We start from the raw sequence: 21,185 nt of genomic DNA, 5'->3' as shown, positions 1-21,185 counted from the left end.
TGGGCAACATGGTAAAACGCCCACCTTTACTAAAATACAAAAATGTAGCTGGGCATGGTGGCACACACCTGTAGTTCCAGCTACTCGGGAGGCTGAGGCATGAGAATTGCTTGAACCCCAGAGGAGAAGGTTGCAGTGAGCCGCCATGAAGCCACTGCACTCCAGCCTGGACGACCGAGTGAGAATCCGCCTTCAAAAGAAGAAAAAAGACATTATTAAGAGCCGGGTGCAGTGGCTCAGACTGTAATCTCAACACTTTTGGAGGCTGAGGGAGGAGGGTTTCTTGAATCTAGGAGTTGGAGAGCAGCCTGAACAACAGAGTGCAATCCTGTCTCTAAAAAAAAAAAAAAAGACATTATTACCTCATTAAGGAATCAGATGTTTGCTTAACAAATTCTCCACCTGTCTTTGTCTCCAGCTTTTACCTAGGAGGGGAATTGGTGCATGATATGGTTAACTATTTCAGGACCCACCCGGTGATTTTTGGAGTCAATTTGCAAACACGCAGGACTTGAATGGGACACGGAGGATTCTAGTTTTTGCTCAGGAAGGTGCCCCAGCTGCCTCTTCTTTTTTTTTTTTTTTTTTGACAGGGTTTTGCTCTGTCGCTCAGGCTGGAGTGCAGTGGTGTGATCTCAGCTCCCTGCAACCTCTGCCTCCCAGGTTCCAGCAATTCTCCCGTCTCAGCCTCCCGAGTAGCTGGAATGACAGGCACCTGCCACGACACCCGGCTAATTTTTTTTTTGTATTTTTAGTAAAGACGAGGTTTTGCAATGTTGACCAGGCTGGTCTGGAACTCCCGACCTCGTGATCCGCCCGCCTCAGCCTTCCAAAGTGCTGAGATGACAGGCGTGAGCCCCTGCGCCCGGCCTGTAATGTTAATTTCTTGTGCTGAGTGGTAGCCTAGGATGCATACTGCTTTGAAATCTTTTAAAATATCCTCTTCTGTTGGCCTGAGAACCTCCCTTAGGTCACAAAGAGAACAAAGAAATGAGTCTCTGTCTATGATCACTGCTACCCCGGGATCCTTGTATCTTTCACAGGAGAGAGATTGAAACTGGCTCGCGTGTGGGGAAACACATATACTGGAGGCTTGTCACATCTGGGGGTTCCTGTCACTGCGGGTTTGGGTCCAGGGAACAAGAGAAAAACACACTCCTTTGTGTTCAAAGATGAAAATCTTCCCTGGGTTTAGGGGAGCCCAGCTTTGGGTTTAGGGGAGTCCAGCTTTGGGTTTAAAGGAGCTCGGCTTTGAGTTTTAGGGGAGCCCAGCTTTGGGTTTAAAGGAGCCAAGCTTTGGGTTTAGGGGAGCCCAGCTTTGGGTTTAGGGGAACCCAGCTTTAGGTCTATGAGGGCCCAGCTTTGGGTTTAGGAGAGTCCAGCTTTGGGTTTAAGGGAGCCCAGCTTTGAGTTTTAGGGGAGCCCAGCTTTGGGTTTAAGGGATCCCAGCTTTGGGTTTAAAGGAGCCTAGCTTTGGGTTTTAGGGGAGCTCAGCTTTGGGTTTAGGGGAGCCCAGCTTTGGGTTTAGGGGAACCCAGCTTTAGGTCTATGAGGGCCCAGCTTTGGGTTTAGGGGAGTCCAGCTTTGGGTTTAAAGGAGCTCAGCTTTGAGTTTTAGGGGAGCCCAGCTTTGGGTCTAAGGGAGCTCAGCTTTGGGTTTAGGGGAACCCAGCTTTAGGTCTATGAGGGCCCAGCTTTGGGTTTAGGGGAACCCAGCTTTAGGTCTATGAGGGCCCAACTTTGGGTTTAGGGGAAGTCAGCTTTAGGTCTATGAGGGCCCAGCTTTGGGTTTAGGGGAGCCCAGCTTTGGGCTTACGGGAGTCCAGCTTTTGGTCTAAGGGAGCTCAGCTTCGGGTTTAAAGGAGGTCAGCATTGGGTTTAGGAGAGCCCAGCTTTGTGGTTAAGAGAACTCAGCTTTGGGTTTAGGGGAGTCCAACTTTGGGTTTGGGGGAGCTCAGCTTTGGGTCTAAGGCAGCCCCTCTTTGGGTTTTAAGGAAGCCTCTTTTTGAGTCTAAGGGAGGGCAGCTTTGGGTTTTAATGGAGTTCCTGTTTGGGTTGTTTCTTTTTTTTTTTTTTTTCTTTAGACAAAGTTTTGTTCTTGTTGCCCAGGCTGGAGTGCCACGGCGCAATCTCGGCTCACCGCGACATCTGCCTCCCGGGTTCAAGCAATTCTCCTGCCTCAGCCTTCCGAGTAGCTGGGATTACAGGTGTGCGCCTCCAAGCCCAGCTAATTTTGTATTTTTAGTAGAGATGGGGTTTCTCCATATTGGTCGGGCTGGTCTCGAACTCCCAGCCTCAGGTGATCCACCCACCTCAGCCTCCCAAAGTGCTGGGATTACAGGCGTGAGCCACCGCACCTGGCTCCTGTTTGGGTTTTAAGGAAACCTCGCTTTGAATCTAAGGGAGTCTGGCTTTGACTTCAGACAGAAACAAGGTAGTTGAGGCTGTCTCCGTTTCTTCTCCAGCAATCTTTCTCTTTGACTGCTTTGCTGAGCACGTGGCTGGAAACAGGATGAGTAGAATCCACCCAATCACAGTTAAACTATCCTAAGGCAAGTCAGCATCAAACTCACCCAGAGCAACGATCTTTATTTATTTAAATTAAAATAATTGATTTTATCTTTTTTTATTATACTTTAAGTTCTAGGGTACATGTGCACAACGTGCAGGTTTGTTACATATGTATCCATGTGCCATGTTGGTGTGCTGCACCCATTAACTCGTCATTTAGCATTAGGTATATCTCCTAATGTTATCCCTCCCCGCTCCCCCACCCCACAACAGGCCCTGGTGTGTGATGTTTCCCTTCCTGTGTCCATGTGTTCTCATTGTTCAGTTCCCACCTATGAGTGAGAACATGCAGTGTGTGGTTTTTTGTCCTTGTGATAGTTTGCTGAGAATGATGGTTTCCAGCTTCATCCATGTCCCTACAAAGGACATGAACTCATCATTTTTTATGGCTGCATAGTATTCCATGGTGTACATGTGCCGAATTTTCATAAATGGTGCTGGGAAAACTGGCTAGCCATATGTAGAAAGCTGAAACTGGATCCCTTCCTTACACCTTATACTAAAATTAATTCAAGATGGATTAAAGACTTAAATGTTAGACCTAAAACCATAAAAACCCTAGAAGAAAACCTAGGCAATACCATTCAGGACATAGGCATGGGCAAGGACTTCGTATCTAGAGCAACAATCTTTAAACAGAGAACAGCTGTTAGGAGGTCAAGACTGGAAACCTTCCTCTCACCTCTCTCTCATCTGTTAAACGAATCTGTCTGCCATAACCCGCTAAAACCGTTGGCACTTTGGCTCAGTAACGGCAGAAGTGCTTAAATTTCAGCATATGTGCTACTTCCACACTCCTTTTGCAGCAGGGCAGGGCTCACACACTCAATCACTTTGGGGTTTTTTTTTTTTTCACCGAATGGCATTTCATGTTAATTAGCTTAATTCCACGTACAGTGGCTTCCTGCCTTCCAGAGCGAGGCTGATTTTGCAGCTGCTGTGCAGACATCCCCACCCATGCACACACACACAAACAAATTAATTTTGTTTTAAAAAGGGGCTTCTTATGTTTCTCAGAATCTGCTCTCTGGCCAGTGATGAAGCCCCGTGCTATACACTCTGAGAATGAGATACAGAAATCAGAGAAATGCGGCCGCTGCCTTTGCAGAAAACACAGATCAAAATCTACACAGGTCATCCGTGGAGGATGGCATGCAAATCTCGCTGGGCAAACGGTCTGCTTGGTTGGATGATGCAATAGAGGAAAATCAACACAGAGAGATAGAGTTCAGAGCATTTCCTACGCATTTTTGTGCTTACCTACGAGGATTCTTGCCTTGTGATCTGAGGCCGATGCTGGCAGGTCCTCTATCCCCCGACGCCTGCCAGCTGCCAGTTCACTGGGGCTGGTGGGTCACTTTGAAGTCAGTAGAACACAGAGTTCGTTCAGAGGCAGGTGTTATCACAGAAACAGGGGTCACCGGGTCTACAAAGATGGGGAACTTTGAGGGTGCGGGGGATGGAAGCTGAGCTCCACTAAACCCAAAGCTGGACTCTCCTAAGCCCAAAGCTGAGTTCTCCTAAACCCAAAGCTGGGATCCCTAAACCCAAAGCTGGGATCCCTAAACCCAAAGCTGGGATTCCTAAACCCAAAGCTGGGATCCCTTAAACCCAAAGCTTGAAGAAAATGTGACTACATGGCTGGGCACAGTGGCTCACGCCTGTAATCCCAGCACTTTAGGAGGTGGAGGCAGGTGGATCACCTGAGGTCGGGAGTTCGAGACCAGCCTGGCTAACATAGTGAAATCCCATCTCTGCTAAAAACACAAAACAGCCAGGCGTGCTGGCAGGTGCCTGTCAGCTACTCTGGAGGCTGAGGCAGGAGAATGGCTTGAATCCAGGAGGCGGAGGTGGCAGGGAGCCAAAATTGTGCCATTGCACTCCAGCCTGGACCACAGAGGAAGACTCAGCCTCAAGAAAAAAAATATGTATTGCAGGCTGCAGAGTGACCTGAAGGTGAGAGGGTGCAGGGACCCTCTTCTTGTGACCAGCATTCAATGACAGTTGTGGTACTTCATCTGTTGGTATCTCTAGATCTTAGTCACCCCGAGACCTGTTGGCTGGCATGTCTCGGCGGTATTAATTTGCAACCCCCTGATGAGCTACGACGTGGAGTGATTTTTCGTAGGTGAATTTGCCACCTGCAAAGCATCTTTGGTGAGGCGGCCCATGTTTAAATGGGTTTTTTTTTTTCCAGTGGTTGAGTCTTAAGAGTTTTCTTTGGCACATTTTGCATACTGGTTCTTTGTTTTAAAAAAAGTTATTTTCTCTTTTTTTGTTATTATTCTACTTTAAGTTCTGGGGTACATGTGCAGAACGTGCAGGTTTGTTACATAGGTATACACGTGCCATGGTGGTTTGCTGCACCCATCAACGCGTCATCTACATTAGGTATTTGTCCTAATGCTATCCCTCCCCTTGCCCCCCACCCCCCGACAGGCCCTGGTGTATGATGTTCCCCTCCCTGTGTCCATGTGTTCTCATTGTTCAACTCCCACTTATGAGTGAGAACATGCAGTGTTTGGTTTTCTGTTCCTCTGTTAGTTTCTGAGAATGATGGCTTCCAGCTTCATCCATGTCCCTGCAAAGGACATGAACTCATCCTTTTTTTTTTTTTTTTTTTTTTTGAGACAGGGTCTTGCTCTGTCAACCATGCTGGGGGCAGTGGTGCAATGACCACTCACTGCAGCCTCGAACTCCTGGCCTCAAGAGATCCTTCTGTTTCAGCCTCCTGTGAAGCTGGGACTCCAGGCATGCGCCACTATGCCCAGCTAATATTTTAAAATTGTTCATATAGACAAGCTCTCCCCTTTTTTTTTTTTCTTCAGATGGAATCTCACTGTCGCCCAGGCTGGAGTGCAGCAGTGTGATCTCAGCTCACTGCAACCTCTACCTCCTGGGTTCAAGCAATTCTACTGCCTCAGCCTCCTGAGTAGCTGGGATTACAGGCATGCGCCACCATGCCCAGCTCATTTTGTATTTTTAATAGAGATGGGGTTTCACCGTGTTGGCCAGGCTGGTGTCAAACTCCTGACCTCAAGCCCGCCTTGGCCTCCCAAAGTGCTGGGATTATAGGCATGAGCCACTGTGCCTGGCTAAATTTTGTATTTTTAATAGAGACGAGGTTTCTCCATGTTGACCAAACTGGTCTCAAACTCCTGACCTCAGGTGATCCACCCACCTTGGCCTCCCAGAGTGCTGGGATTACAGGCATGAGCTACTCTGCACCTGGCCACATACTGGTTACCAGGTACTGGTTACCAGGTACTGGTTACCAGGTTACCGCATACTGGTTTTGAAAATATCTTCTCTAAGTCTGTGACTTCTCATTCCATTCACAATGTCTTTTGCAGACCAGACGTTTTTGGTTTTATTATTACTATCATTATTATTCTTATTATTATTGAGACAGAGTCTCACTCTGTCGCCCAGGCTGGAGTACAGTGGCACAATCTCGGTTCACTGCAACCCCCACCTCCAGGGTTCAAGCAATTCTCCTGCCTCAGCCTCCCAAGTAGCTGGGACTACAGGCACCTGCCACTACGCCTGGCTAATTTTTATATTTTTAGTAGAGACGGGGTTTCGCCACGTTGGTTAGGCTGGTCTTGAACTCCGGACCTCAGGTGATCCACCTACCTCAGCCTCCCAGAGTGCTAGGATGACAGACGTGAGCCACTGCACCCAGCTCAGACCAAACATTTTTAACCCGAACAAAGTCCAACTTTTCAATTATTTCTTTCCCGATGCTGCCTTTGTTCTGGTGTCTAAAAAGTCATCACCAAATCTGAGATCAATTAGATTCTCTTCTCTACTATCTTCTAGAAGTTTTATAGTTTTGCATGTTCTATTCGGGTCTGTTAGCTGATACCCGTAATCCCAACCCTTTGAGAGGCCAAGGTGGTTGGATCACTTGAACCCAGGTGAGATGGCACCACTGCACTCCAGCCTGGGTGACAGTGCAAAACTCTGTCTCAACAACCAAAAAAAGGACAGTGGAATATTGGCGAAAAGACACATAGATTTAAGCATACGGAGCCTAGAAATAAAACCACACAAATATAATCAGTTCCTGTGACATACAAATATTTACAGCCAGGTGTGGTGGCTCACGCCTGTAATCCCAGCACTTTGGGAGGCCGAGGCGGGCAGATCACAAGGTCAGGAGATTGAGACCATCCTGGCCAACATGGTGAAACCCCATCTCTACTAAAAATACAAAAAATTAGCGGGGCGTGGTGGCAGGTGCCTGTAGTCCCAGCTACTCAGGGGACTGAGGCAGGAAAATAGCGTGAACCCGGGAGGCGGAGGTTGCAGTGAGCCCAGATCGTGCCACTGCACTCCAGCCCGGGCCACAGAGCAAGACTCTGTCTCAAAAGAAAAAAATATAAATATTTATTACCATCCCATTAACAAGAGAGGGTCAAAAGGCCCAGCAGACAATGTCTAAGAAAGCCATGTCCCGAAAGGGACACCAGTGGTCAATCAATGTAAAAACATGCCAGCCTGTCTGGGCACAGTGGTTCACACCTGTCATCCCAGCACGTTGGGAGGCCGAGGCGGGCAGATTAGCTGAGGTCAGGAGTTTGAGACCAGCCTGGCCAACATGGTGAAAACCCATCTCTATTAAAAATATAAGAATTGGCTGGGCGCGGTGGCTCGTGCCTGTAATCCCAGCACTTTGGGAGGCCGAGGTGGGTGGATCACAAGGTCAGGAGATCGAGACCATCCTGGCTAACATGGTGAAACCCCGTCTCTACTAAAATACAAAAAATTAGCCGGGTGTGATGGCAGGCACCTGTAGTCCCAGCTACTTGGAAGGCTGAGGCAGAAGAATGGCGTGAACCTGGGAGGTGGAGCTTGCAGTGAGCCAAGATCCTGCCACTGCACTCCAGCCTGGGTGACACAGTGAGTCTCCATCTCAAAAAAAAAAAAAAAAATTACAAGAATTAGCTGGTGTGGTGGAGGACACCTGTAATCCCAGCTACTCGGGAGGCTGAGGTAGGAGCACTGTTTGAACCTGGGAGGTGCAAGCTGCAGTGAGCCAAGGTCGTGCCACTGCAGTCCAGCCTGGGTGACAGAGGGAAACTCTGACTCAGCCAATAAAAAAAAAAAAGAAAGAAAATAAAGAAACATGTCAACCTCTGTTGCTGTGATGAAAATATGAGTTGAAACCTCTCACCCTTCAGGCAAGTTGCTGTCACCCTTATTGATGATGGTATAAGAATGATTGTTGCTCTTGTCTATTAGCTGTAAGCACATATTGGTGAAATTTATTGGGTGGATATTTGGTGATATTCCCTCTCTTTCTATCTTCTGGAAGGAATTGTAGAGAATCAATATAACTTCTTCCTTAAATGTTGGGGAAAATTCATCAGTAAACCCATCTGGGCCTGGAGCCTTTTGTTAGGGAAGGTTATTAAATTATCGATTCACTTTCTTTAAGAGATATAGGCTCACTCAGATTGGCTATTTCTTCTTGTGTGAGTTGTCAGATTTTATCCTTTTGTTCTTTTTGTCTAGGTGATCAATTTTATGGGCACAGAATTTATAATATTTCTTTATGATCTTTTTAATGTCCGTGGGATCTGTAGTGATGTCACCTCTTTCCTTTACAGTATTAGTAACTCGTGTTCTCACTCTTTGTTGTTCTTGTTGTTAGTCTGGCTAGAAGCTTGTTAGTCTCATTGATTGTTATTTCAAAGAACAAGCCTATGGTTTTGTTGATTTTTGTCTGTTGACTTGCTGTTTTCAATTCCACTGATTTCTGTCCTCTATGGATTTCCTATTTTCAAATCCACTGATTTCTCCTCTAATCTAATATTTGTAATTTATTTCTTTCTTCTTCCATTAGATTTAATTTGCTCTTCTTTTTCTAGTTTCTGGAGGTGGAAACTTAAATTATTGATTTTAGATCTTACTTCCTTTCTAATACAAGCATGCCATTTAAAATATGCACACCCTTCAAATCACCAGTTCTTCTCCTAGAAATCGATCCTAGAAAATGTTCTCACAGGCATGCACAAAAATACTTACAGAGGAGTGTGTGTAAGCACAGGCTGAAGCAGAGTTGATCCATCCAAATCCCCTCACTGTGGGGTATATGGTTAGAGACACCACAAGACATTCACAAAGGTGGTGACGGGTGTATGTCCTACTACGCAAAATAAAACTTAACCTGTGTCTGAAAGGAGGTTCTGGAGCAAAGGGACTCCCAGAGGTTACTTCTGAAGGGAAGTGGGACCTGGAGGGGAAAGATACGAAGACAAACACGAATACAGATCTCTCTATGTTTCTTTATTCTTTTACTCATAACAAGTGTGTGTGTGTGTTCTGTAATTGGAAGGTCTAAAAGTTAAACCAAGGTTGAAAACTCAATGGTGTCTGAAAGTTCAGAAGAGATTGCATCTGCTTCTGCAGCTGAAGGGACTTGGAACTTGGGATCCTGGAAGCGGTGGTATCAACCCTGGTTTTATTAGGATAAGTTGCAGTTCAGTGGGGAGGGACCACCAGAAAGGCAGACAGCAGGGGGCGGGAGGCTTCTGGTATGTTCCATGATAGTCTTTGCACCCTGAGCCCACCATCTAGCCTCTGTGTTTTCCCAGTCCCTGCTATCTATGGTCACATAAAGATATCTGTGCCGGACGCAGTGGCTCACACCTGCAATCCCACCACTTTGGGAGGCCGAGGTGGGCGGATCATAAGGTCAGGAGTTTGAGACCAGCCTGGCCAACATGCTGAAACCCCATCTCTACTAAAAATACAAAAAAAAATTAGCCGGACGTGGTGGCAGGTGCCTGTAGTCCCAGCTACTCAGGAGGCTGAGGCAAGAGAATCGCTTGAACCCGGGAGGTGGAGGTTGCAGTGAGCCAAGATCACACCACTTCACTCCAGCCTGGACAACAGAGCGAGACTCTGTCTCAAAAAATAAATAAATAAATAAAAGATACCTGTGCCACTTCAGCTTCCCATACTGAAAACCTCCAATTCTCTTCCTACTTCCTCCCTCCCGAGGGGACCTGTCTGTCACCCTACAACCCCTCTGCAATCTCTTATCTACAGTCTGCCTTCTGCAATCTCTCTAGTTTATATGACCCCTGTTTGCAAAAGATATGTTGGTAATAATTTCTGCTTCCCTGCTGTGTGCGCACACACATACACACACACATGCCTGCCAGCACCATTTTTCATTTTAAAAGCATTGGTGTCCATCATACAGAGAAATGCTTAAGACTGGACACAGGAGATACCAGTGGAAGGTTCCACATGAGTAAAGAACTTCTCTTTGTCATCGCTTCTGGCCACAGCTCTGACGTCTGACCCCACCCCAGCTCAGGGGCCCAAGAGATGCTTTAGCTCATGTTCCATCTGTCTTCCTGAAGACCAGGTCTCCTCCTCTATGATGGGGTGGGAGGTCCATGATGGCAAGGCAATGAGGGGCACGTGCAGGCATTTTAAGGAATCGCTCTTCATCCACAGCTGGTCACTAACCATGATGAGACCATTGTCCCTTTCCATGACACCAGCTCCTTGCTAGGAACATCTGCCTGGGGTCTTTTCTCTCCCTGAAAGCCTCTTGCAGACATTCTTTGGAAAGTACTCCTGAGCTCTGTGTGTTTGTTGAAGGCTGCTCTTGTCACACAGTTGCTTGAGGGCAGGTTTCTCAGCCTCAGCACTGCTGACATTTCACACCCAGATGATCTTCTGTGGTGGGGCCATCCTGTGTACTGTTGGGTGTTGAGCAGTGTCCCTGGGATCTACCCACCAGATGCCAGGAGCATCTTCTCAATTATGATACCTGAATCCTTCACATTTGCAAACCATTGAATGGATAAACAATTGATGCATAGATAAATAATTGATAGCTGATTGATGAACACGTATATGTGATTGTTAGATAACTGATTCACAGATGATAGATGTAATTAATAGATAATTGATTGGTAGGTAATTGATATGACTAGATGACAGATCCATAGAAAGATGATTGATTCATAATTGATAGATGATAGATATGATTGCTAGATAGATAAGTAATTGATAGAGAGAAGACTGATAGGCAGATGATTGATTGATAGATAATTGATATAGATAGATGATGGATCAAGGGTTGCAAGACGATTGTCTGATTGATAGATGATTGATATAGGTAGATGATAGATGATAGATGATGGACGGATGACAGGGGATAGATCAACAAATGGATTCATGGATAGACAGATGGTGAATTTCTTTTTTTTTTTTTTCTTTGAAATGGAGTCTGCTCTGTCACCCAGGCTGGAATGCAGTGGCACGATCTCAGCTCACTGCAACCTCCGCCTCCCGGGTTCAAGTGATTCTCCTGCCTCAGACTCCCAAGTAGCTGGGATTAGAGGCGCCCGCCACCACACCTGGCTAATTTTTGTATTTTGAGTAGAGACAGGGCTTCACCGTGTTGGCCAAGTTGGTCTCAAACTCCTGACCTCAGGTGATCCACTCACCTCGGCCTCCCAAAGTTGTGAGATTACAGGCTTGAGCCACCGAATTTCTTATGCTCAGGCCAGGTTGTCAACCTCAGCACTGTAGATATTTGAGGCTGGATGCTTCTCTGTGGTGGGGACCCTCCTGTGCACGGTAGAGTGTTGAGCACCATCCCTGGGCTCCACCCACCAGATCCCAGTAGCATCCTTCCTTAAGTTGTGACAACCAGGGATGTCGCCTACATTTCCAGCTATTCTTGAGGGTAGGGGAAGCCTTCTAGGTGACCCGTGTTCTTCTAGACCTGGCATCAGCCACCCTTGCCTACCTCTCGAACATCTACATGACCCATTATATTTCTTTCTTTTTTTTTGAGACAGAGTCTCGCTTTGTCACCCAGGCTGGAGTGCAGTGGTGCGATCTCGGCTTACTGCAAGCTCCGCCTCCCGGGTTCATGCCATTCTCCTGCCTCAGCCTCCTGAGTAGCTGGGACTACAGGCACCCACCACCACGCTGGGCTAATTTTTTGTATTTTTTTGTATTTTTAGTAGAGACGGGGTTTCACCGTGTTAGCCAGGATGGTCTCGATCTCCTGACCTCATGATCCGCCTGCCTCAGCCTCCCAAAGTGCTGGGATTACAGGCATGAGCCACCGCGCCCGCCCGGCCTGCCCATTATATTTCTAAATCGATATCTAGGACTCTTGCTCAAACACGTCTGGGTGCAGTAAACAGTGACCCTGAGACCACATTGTAAAATCTTGAACAACCTGGTCATAGGAGGTGTCCCAAAGCTGTATTCTTCCCATGACTCTTGTAGGTCAGCACCAGGTGTGCGCCTGTACCTCCTCCCTCCTGGAGCTGGAAGGGGTCTGATGTCTGGGTCATGGAGAGCTCTGGGCAGCCCCTGTGCCATAGTTCCACATATCAAAGGTCAAGAAGATGTCTTGGTCCCTGCAGGGAAGATGCTTGAGCAGGGAGCTCTGAGCCTTGCTTCCTTCCCTACCCTAGTGGTTCAATGATACCATGGCAGGTGAGGAGAGGGTCCTATGCAGCCATTCCTCCTAGGCTTTGGCAAATCACATGATAATCTATATGGTCCATTCTGCTAGTGTTGGACATTTCTCAACAGTAAGTCAACCAAAGAAAGGGGGACTGCATGAATACACGTTGTTGTTATTGCTTTGCAGTGCCATCTTTATATCTTCACGTCTTGATATCCTGGTCTTCCATTGAGTTTCTGAGGCCCATTGGCTTGTTCCTCATTTCTTTCTCTTATCCTATAATCTTGTGCTTTTCATGCTTTATCTTTCTTTTAAGGTTCTTCTTCTCTTTTGTTTGGTATGATGACGCTTTCTCTAATTTCTTTGACGTCTGTTGGTTAAAACTTTTCCTCTCTTTTCTCGGTGTGTTGGTTTGCGACAGCTGCCGTAACTAATTACCATTAATGTGGTGGCTTAAATAACAGCAATGCATTCTCTCCCCATCCTGGAGACCAGAAGTCTGAGATGAAGGTATTGGCAGGGTTGGTTCCTCATTAGGGCTCTGAGGGAAAATCTGTTCCAAGCTTTGCTCCAGCTTCTGGTGATTTTCTGGAAACAATTGGCATTTCATCATGGATAGAAGCATCCATCCATGCATCATCTATTCATCCATCCACCCATCTACCCACCCACCCATCTACCCACTCATCCATCCATCCACCCATCCATCCACCTACTCATCCACCCACTCATCCATCCATCCACCCATCCATCCACCTACCCATCCACCCACTCATCCATCCATCCACCCATCCATCTACCCATCAACCCATCCATTCATCCACCCACACATCCACCTATCTAAACACTGATCCATCCATCCACCCATTCACCCACCTACCCACCCATTCACAAACCCACCTGCCATTCATCCACCCATCCACCCTCCCATCCACCCACCCATCCATCCACTCATCCGTGCATCCATCCATCCACCCACTCATCCATCTATCCACCCATCCACCCACCCACCCACTCACCCATTCACAAACCCACCCACCATTCATCCACCCACCCATCCATCTACCCATCCCCATCCATTCATCATCCATCCATCCACCCATCCACCCACTCATCCATCTATTCACCCATCCATCCACCCACCCATCTACCTAATCATCTGTACATCCACCCACCCATACATCCACCCATCCATCTACCCATCAACCCATCAATTCATCCACCCACACATCCACCTATATAAACACTGATCCATCCATCCACCCATCTACCCACCCACCCACTCACCCATTCACACACCCACCCACCATTCATCCACCCTTCCACCCACCCATCCATCTACCCATCACCATCTATTCATCATCCATCCACCCACTCATCCATCTATCCACCCATCCATCCACCCACCCATCCACCTACTCATCTATACATCCACCCATCAACCCATCAATTCATCCACCCACACTTCCATTCACGTAAACACTGATCCGTCCATCCACCCATCCACCCACCCACTCACTCACCCATTCACAAACCCACCCACCATTCATCCGCCCTTCCACCCACCTGTCCATCTACCCATCCCCATCCATCCATCCACCCACCCATCCACCTAGTCATCCATCAATCCACCCACCTGTCCATCTACACATCCCCATCCATCCATCCACCCACCCATCCACCTAGTCATCCATCTATCCACCCATCCATCCACCCACCCATCCACCTACTCATCTATACATCTATACATCCACTCATCCATCTACCCATCAATCCATCAATTCATCCACCCACACATCCATTCACCTAAACACTGATCCATCCACCTGTCCACCCACCTACCCACCCACCATTCATCCACACATCCACCCTCCCCCCCACCCACCCATCTATCCACTCCATCCATCCATCCATCCATCCATCCATCCATCCATCCACCCACCCATCCATCTATCCACCCATGCACTCATCCACTCACCCACCCATCCATCCATTCATCCATCCATCCACCCACCCATGTACCCATTCATGCACCCATCTATGCATCTACCCATCCATCTACCCACCCATCCATCCATTTATTCACCCATCTACCCATCCATCCACTCTCATCTCTGTCTTCATCTTCCCGTGCCTTCTCTCTGTGTCTGTGCCTAAATTTCTTTCTCCTAAGGACACCAGTGAATTTTATTAGGGCCTCTCCCTACTCTATTATGACCACATTTTGACTTCACTAATGACATAGACGCAGACCCTATTTCTAAGTAAGAAATGGCCATAATAACAAGAGTATCAGTCAGGGTGTGGCCCACGACAACTTCCTCCTATGTAATCAAAGTAGGTAACTGAAGCCAGCGTCTGTTTTGATTGTCTTCCAGCACCACAGCTCCAACAGAGTGCCATTTGCTGCCTTTGGGGTTGAGGGCCTCCTGAGACAGCCCTATCAAAAGAACCACAAACTGGGTGGTGCAAACACCCCCAGAAAACCAGAAAGGAGAGCAGATGACAAGCACGGGGCTGGCTTGTTGTTCCTTAGGGCTGGGTTCTCACTCCCCTGTCTGTTCAACAGCTGGGATGGCCCCCAGCACTCAGGAAAGAGGGGTGGTTATAGCCAGAAGACAATAGCTGGCAAAAAAGGGTCTGTCAGCGGCATGCAATCCCTGCTGCCCACGAGGAGATGCCTTTTGTCTCTTTCTCATCCCAACCCTGTAAGGTCCACCCCGAACAAGACTGTAGGATCACTGCACTCAGCATCTGAACCCTTTAGAAAGGGGTTCCCAGGGCTGGGAATGAGGGGAGAGCAGCTTTATTCACAATAGCCAAGAATCAGGAACATGCCAGGGATGGTGGCTCACACCTGTCATCCCAGCACTTTGGGAGGCCAAGGAGGGTGGATCATGGGAGGTCAGGAGTTTGACACCAGCCTGGCCAACATGATGAAACCTTGTGGCTACTAAAATTACAAAAAAAAAAAAAAAAAAAAAAATGGGCTGGGCGTGATGGCTCATGTCTGTAATCCCAGCACTTTGGGAGGCTGAGGAGGGTGGATCATCGGAGGTCAGGAGTTTGAGACCAGCCTGGCCAACGTGATGAAACCTTGTCACTACTAAAATTACAAAAAAAAAAAAAAATGGGCTGGGCACAGTGGCTCACATCTGTAATCCCAGCACTTTGGGAGGCCGAGGAGGGTGGATCACCTGAGATCAGCAGTTCACAACCAGCCTGGCCAACATGGTGAAACCCTGTCTCTACTAAAAATACAAAAATTAGCTGGGTGCGGTGGTGCATGCCTGTAATCCCAGCTACTCCAGAGGCGGAGGCAGGAAAATTGCTTGAACTCAGGAAGTGGAGGTTGCCGTGAGCCGAGATCACACCATTGCACTCCAGCCTGGGCAAAAAGAGCGAAACTCCCTCTCAAAAAAAAAAATTACCAAAAAAATTAGCCAGGCGTGGTGGCAGGTTACTGTAGCCCCAGCTACTCCAGAGGCTGAGGCAGGAGAATTGCTTGAACCCAGGAGGTGGAGGTTGCAGTGAGCCGAGATTGTGTTACTGCACTCCAGACTCGGCAACAGAGCAAGACTCCATCTCAAAAGAAAAAAAAGAAAAAAAAAACTCAGAAAAAATCAGAATGTCCATCCACAGGGGAATGAATAAACAGAATGTGGTCTATCCATACAGTGGACAATTATGCACCCACTAAAAGGACTCAAGCTCTGACACAGGCTGCAGTGTGGATGAACTTTGAAGACCCCTGGCCCAGTGACAGAAGCTAGACACAAAAGACCACATATTGTAGAATTTTATTCTTAAGAAATGTCTAGAATAGGCAAATCCACAGAGAAAGGAAGCAGATTTGAGGTTGACAGGGGCTGGGGATGGGAAAGAACAGGATTAGCAGTTGTGGGGTTCTGAAGGGCTTTTGTTTTGTTTTGTTTTGAGATGGAGTTTTGCTTTTGTTGCCCAGGCTGGAGTGCAATGGCATGATCTTGGCTCACTGCAACCTCTGCCTCCCACCCAGGTTCAAGCGGTTCTCCTGCCTCAGCCTCTGGAGTAGCTGGGATTACAGGCATGTGCCACCACACCCGGCTAATTTTTTTTGTATTTTTAGTAGAGACAGGGTTTCATCATGTTGGGCAGGCTGGTCTCCAATTCCTGACCTCAGGTGATCCACCCGCCTCGGCCTCCCAGAGTGCTGGGATTACGGGTGTGAGCCATGCTGCCCGGCCAGGTTCTGAGTTTTGTTTAGGGAGGAAAATGGTTCTGGAATTGCATTATGGTGTTGTTTGCACATCTGTGAATATATCAAATACCATTGAACTGTATGAATGAGTGAAAGCTTATGGTATGTAACTCACATCTTGGTAAAGCTGTTTTTTTCTTTGTCTGTTTTGTTTTGTTTTGAGACACAGTCTTGCTCTGTTGCCCAGGCTGGATGGAGGGCAGTGGTGCGATCTCGGCTCACTGCAAGCTCCGCCTCCCGGGTTCGTGCCATTCTCCTGCCTCAGCCTCCCGAGTAGCTGGGACCACAGGCGCCTGCCAACACACCCGGCTAATTTTTTTTGGTTTGTTTGTTTGTTTGTTTTTAGTAGAGACGGGGTTTCACTGTGTTAGCCAGGATGGTCTTGATCTCCTGACCTCATGATCCACCCACCTCGGCCTCCCAAAGTGCTGGGATGACAGGTGTGAGCCACCGCGCCCAGCTGGTAAAGCTGTTTTAAGAAGAAATAAGTGAGAGGGCTGGGGGAGATACACACAGACCCTCAACAGACGAGAAACATTCCTGGATGCATTGCTGCCAGACAGGTGTGCATTTTCCTGCAAAGCGTAAGAAAAAGGGTCCAACCTGGCCAGGTGCAGTGGCTCTCGCCTGTCATCCCAGCACTTTGGGAGGCCAGGGCTGGTGGATCACCTGAGGTCAGGAATTCAAGACCAGCCTGGCCAACACAGTGAAACCCTGTCTCTACTCAAAATACAAAAATCAGCCAGGTGTGGTGGTGCACGCCTGTAATCCCAGCTACTCGGGAGGCTGAGGCAGGAGAATCGCTTGAACTCAGGAGGCAGAGGTTGCAGTGAGCCAAGATTGTGCCATCGGACTCCAGCCTGGATGACAGACTGCAAAAAGAAAAAAGGAAAGGGGAGAGGGGAGAGGGGAGAGGGGAGAGGGGAGAGGGGAGAGGGGAGAGGGGAGAGCAGAGAAGGGAGAGGGAAGAGGGGAGAGAGGAGAGAGGAGAAAGGAGAGAGGGGAGGGGAGAAAGGAGAGAGAGGAGGGGAGAGAGGAGAGGGAGAGGGGAGAGAGACAGGAGGGGAGAAAGGAGAAAGGGGAGGGGAGAGAGGAGAGAGGAGAGAAGAGAGAGAGGGGAGGGGAGAGAGGAGAGAGGGGAGGGGAGAGAGGAGAGAGGGGAGGGGAGAGAGGAGAGAGGGGAGGGGAGAGAGGAGAGAGGGGAGGGGAGAGAGGAGAGAGGGGAGGGGAGAGAGGAGAGAGGGGAGGGGAGAGAGGAGAGAGGGGAGGGGAGAGAGGAGACAGGGGAGGGGAAAGAGGAGAGAGGGGAGGGGAGAGACGAGAGGGGGAGGGGAGAGACGAGAGAGGAGAGAGGAGAGAAGAGAGAGAGGGGAGGGGAGAGAGGAGAGAGGGGAGGGGAGAGAGGAGAGAGGGGAGGGGAGAGAGGAGAGAGGGGAGGGGAGAGAGGAGAGAGGGGAGGGGAGAGAGGAGAGAGGGGAGGGGAGAGAGGAGAGAGGAGAGAGAGGGGAGGGGAGAGAGGAGAAAGGGGAGGAGAGAGAGGGGAGGGGAGAGAGAGGAGGGGAGAGAGGGGAGGGGAGAGAGGGGAGGGGAGAGAGGGGAGGGGAGAGAGGGGAGAGAGGAGAGAGGGGAGGGGAGAGAGGAGAGAGGGGAGGGGAGAGAGGAGAGAGGGGAGGGGAGAGAGGAGAGAGGAGAGAGAGGGGAGGGGAGAGAGGAGAAAGGGGAGGAGAGAGAGGGGAGGGGAGAGAGGGGAGGGGAGAGAGGGGAGGGGAGAGACGGGAGGAGAGAGAGGGGAGGGGAGAGAGGGGAGGGGAAGGGAGAGAGGAGGGAGGGGAGGGAGGAGAGAGGAGAGGGGAGAGAGGAGGGAGGGGAGGGAGGAGAGAGGAGAGGGGAGAGAGGAGAGAGGGGAGGGGAGAGAGAGGGGAGGGGAGAGAGGAGAGACGGGAGGGGAGAGAGGAGAGAAGGGAGGGGAGAGAGGAGAGAGGGGAGGGGAGACAGAGGGGAGGGGAGAGGAGAGAGGAGAGAGAGGAGAGAGGAGAGAGGGGAGGGGAGAGAGGAGAGACGGGAGGGGAGAGAGAGGGGAGGGGAGAGGAGAGAGAGGAGAGAGGAGAGAGGAGAGAGGGGAGGGGAGAGAGGAGAGAGAGGGGAGGGGAGAGAGGAGAGAGGGGAGGGGAGAGAGGAGAGAGGGGAGGGGAGAGAGGAGAGAGGGGAGGGGAGAGAGGGGAGGGGAGAGGAGAGAGGAGAGAGAGGAGAGAGGAGAGAGGAGAGAGGGGAGGGGAGAGAGGAGAGAGGGGAGGGGAGAGAGGGGAGGGGAGAGGAGAGAGGAGAGAGGAGAGAGGAGAGAGGAGAGAGGAGAGAGGGGAGGGGAGAGAGGAGAGAGAGGGGAGGGGAGAGAGGAGAGAGGGGAGGGGAGAGAGGAGAGAGGGGAGGGGAGAGAGGAGAGAGGGGAGGGGAGAGAGGGGAGGGGAGAGGAGAGAGGAGAGAGAGGAGAGAGGAGAGAGGAGAGAGGAGAGAGGAGAGAGGAGAGAAGGGAGGGGAGAGAGGAGAGAGGGGAGGGGAGAGAGGAGAGAGGGGAGGGGAGAGAGGAGAGAGGGGAGGGGAGAGGAGAGAGGAGAGAGGAGAGAGGAGAGAGGAGAGAGGAGAGAGGGGAGGGGAGAGAGGAGAGAGGGGAGGGGAGAGAGGAGAGAGGGGAGGGGAGAGAGGAGAGAGGGGAGGGGAGAGAGGAGAGAAGGGAGGGGAGAGAGGAGAGAGGGGAGGGGAGAGAGGAGAGAGAGGGGAGGGGAGAGAGGAGAGAGGGGAGGGGAGAGAGGAGAGAGGGGAGGGGAGAGAGAGGGAGAGAGAGGGAGGGAGAGAGAGGGAGGGGAGAGAGGAGAGAGGGGAGGGGAGAGAGGAGAGAGGGGAGGGGAGAGAGGAGAGAGGGGAGGGGAGAGAGGAGAGAGGGGAGGGGAGAGAGGAGAGAGAGGGGAGGGGAGAGAGGAGAGAGGGGAGGGGAGAGAGGAGAGAGGGGAGGGGAGAGAGGAGAGAGGGGAGGGGAGAGAGGAGAGAGGGGAGGGGAGAGAGGAGAGAGGGGAGGGGAGAGAGGAGAGAGGGGAGGGGAGAGAGGAGAGAGGGGAGGGGAGAGAGGAGAGAGAGGAGGGGAGAGAGGAGAGAGGGGAGGGGACAGGAGAGGAGGGTCCCACCTAGAGCCCGTGAGTGCCCACCTGTGGTCGGTGTGTTGCTTCAGACAATTCAGTGCCCAGATATTTCTGGAGAAGCCGCCTCTGCAGGCCACACACCGCCAAGAACGACCATTGTGCTGATTTTCTAAAATTTCCATCCTTCCCCTTGAGCCTCGGCGGGGCCCAAACCGCAAGCCAGTGCCTCCTGTGTCAGGGCAGCTGGCTTCAGTTAGAGGTAATTTCTTGATTAATCATCCGTGTTGCTCAGCAGTCCTGTCTGTCTGTCTGCCCTGGGGGCTGCCCGGTGGCCACAGGGGACAGACTCGAAATTGCAACAGATCTGGCTGTGAAGAGGCTGCTTGCTGGATCCTCAGACCACACAGGTACAGACATGAGGGTGGCTGGGTGAGGCCACCATTTAGGACTTTCAACAGCACATGTTTAAGTGTGTGCCAGGCACAGCTGCCTACCTGGAGAACTAAAGCAACAAATTCCAGCCCACGTGTGGTGGCTCACGCCTGTAATCCCAACGCTTTGGGAGGCTGAGGCAGGAGGATAGCTTGAGGCCAGGCGTTGGAGGCTGCACTGAATTACATTTGCACCACTGCCCTCCAGCCTGGGCAGCAAAGCAAGATCCCATCTCTATAAAACAAACAAAAACAGAAGAGCAATTCCAGGGCACCCCTGTTTCCAGCTCTCTTCACTTTACATTCTCAAAATAAAAATAGTGTCCCTTTGACAGGCACTTTTTCATCTCCAGTTCACGGCTAAAGCGTCTCTCCTTCCAGACGTCCCCCACGGCCACACCAAGCGGAACCCCAAGAAGGAAGAGTCTGCTTTTCCTCCTGAAGCCATAGGTGGCTGGAGGTGCCCAGCTGGCCGTGGGGGGCGGTGCTGACACGTGCATAACTGTAGCTTTCACACCTGGACACGTACCGGAGGGGCAGAAAACTTCTCCCTGAAACCGAAACGAAAACTCTGGGCCATTTTAAAACCAGTCTGAGGAAGCTGTTTGTACAGCAGTTGGTAAGAAGTCACAGGTCTCCTCTGGAGGAAGAAAGAGCAGGGAGGAGCAGTGGGTTGAGATGGGTGTTAAAAGCTAGAAAGACTTTGGAGGCTGTGGGTTGCTCTCCTGGCGCTCGGATTGTGTGTTTTCTGCTGATAGATGCTTTGTGGGCAGATGTCCCTGAGACGAAAGGACTAACACCCAGACTAATGCTCCTGGGGTGTCAAGAATTCCCATTAAGACCACCCTGGGGGCTGACGGTGGCTTTGTGGTTTCCATCCATGGGGGACACTGAGTGAGTGGTGAGGGTTTGTATGACAACGCGTTCAACCTGCCCAGGGGAGCCACAAGCCCCACTGTGGATCTTCTAAGAGTCTCAGCCTCTGACATGGGCTGAGGTCTCCAGTGACCTCCCTGATCCAAGGAAGGAGGGGACGGAGGGAGGGCGGGGAGGGAAGGAAGGAAGGGAGGGAGGAAGGAAGGAAGGAAGGGAGGAAGGAAGGGAGGAAGGAAAGGAGGGAGGGAGGAAGGAAAGGAGGGAGGGAGGAAGGAAGGGAGGGAGGGAGGAAGGAAGGGAGGGAGGGAGGAAGGAAGGGAGGAAGGGGGGAAAGAGATGAGGGAGGGAAGGAATGAAGGAGGAAGGGAGGAAGGGAGGAAGGGAGGGAGGGAGGAAGGAAGGGAGGGAGGGAGGAAGGGAGGGAGGGAGGGAGGAAGGAAGGAAGGAAGGAAAGGAGGGAGGGAGGAAGGAAGGAAAGGA

General features: G+C 50.3%; 1 protein-coding gene across 4 annotated transcripts in view; it reads left to right on the top strand.

The window, feature by feature from the left end:
• LOC129475918 (P2Y purinoceptor 8) overlaps positions 1–21,185 on the top strand; it is an 82,336-nt gene that overhangs the window by 55,021 nt on the left and 6,130 nt on the right. The window contains exon 1 of one of the 4 annotated variants that reach the window (XM_063635490.1): positions 20,015–20,448. The exons of the other annotated variants lie outside the window; for them this stretch is intronic. The gene's annotated coding sequence lies outside the window, so the exon portion shown is untranslated. Of the gene's footprint in view, positions 1–20,014; positions 20,449–21,185 lie in introns of those variants that run through there. 4 annotated transcript variants of the gene reach the window in all.

The sequence above is a fragment of the Symphalangus syndactylus genome, chromosome Y, assembly GCF_028878055.3.
Source record: "Symphalangus syndactylus isolate Jambi chromosome Y, NHGRI_mSymSyn1-v2.1_pri, whole genome shotgun sequence".
NCBI classification, from domain to species: domain Eukaryota; kingdom Metazoa; phylum Chordata; class Mammalia; order Primates; family Hylobatidae; genus Symphalangus; species Symphalangus syndactylus.
This window is presented reverse-complemented; position numbering and strand designations above follow the sequence as displayed.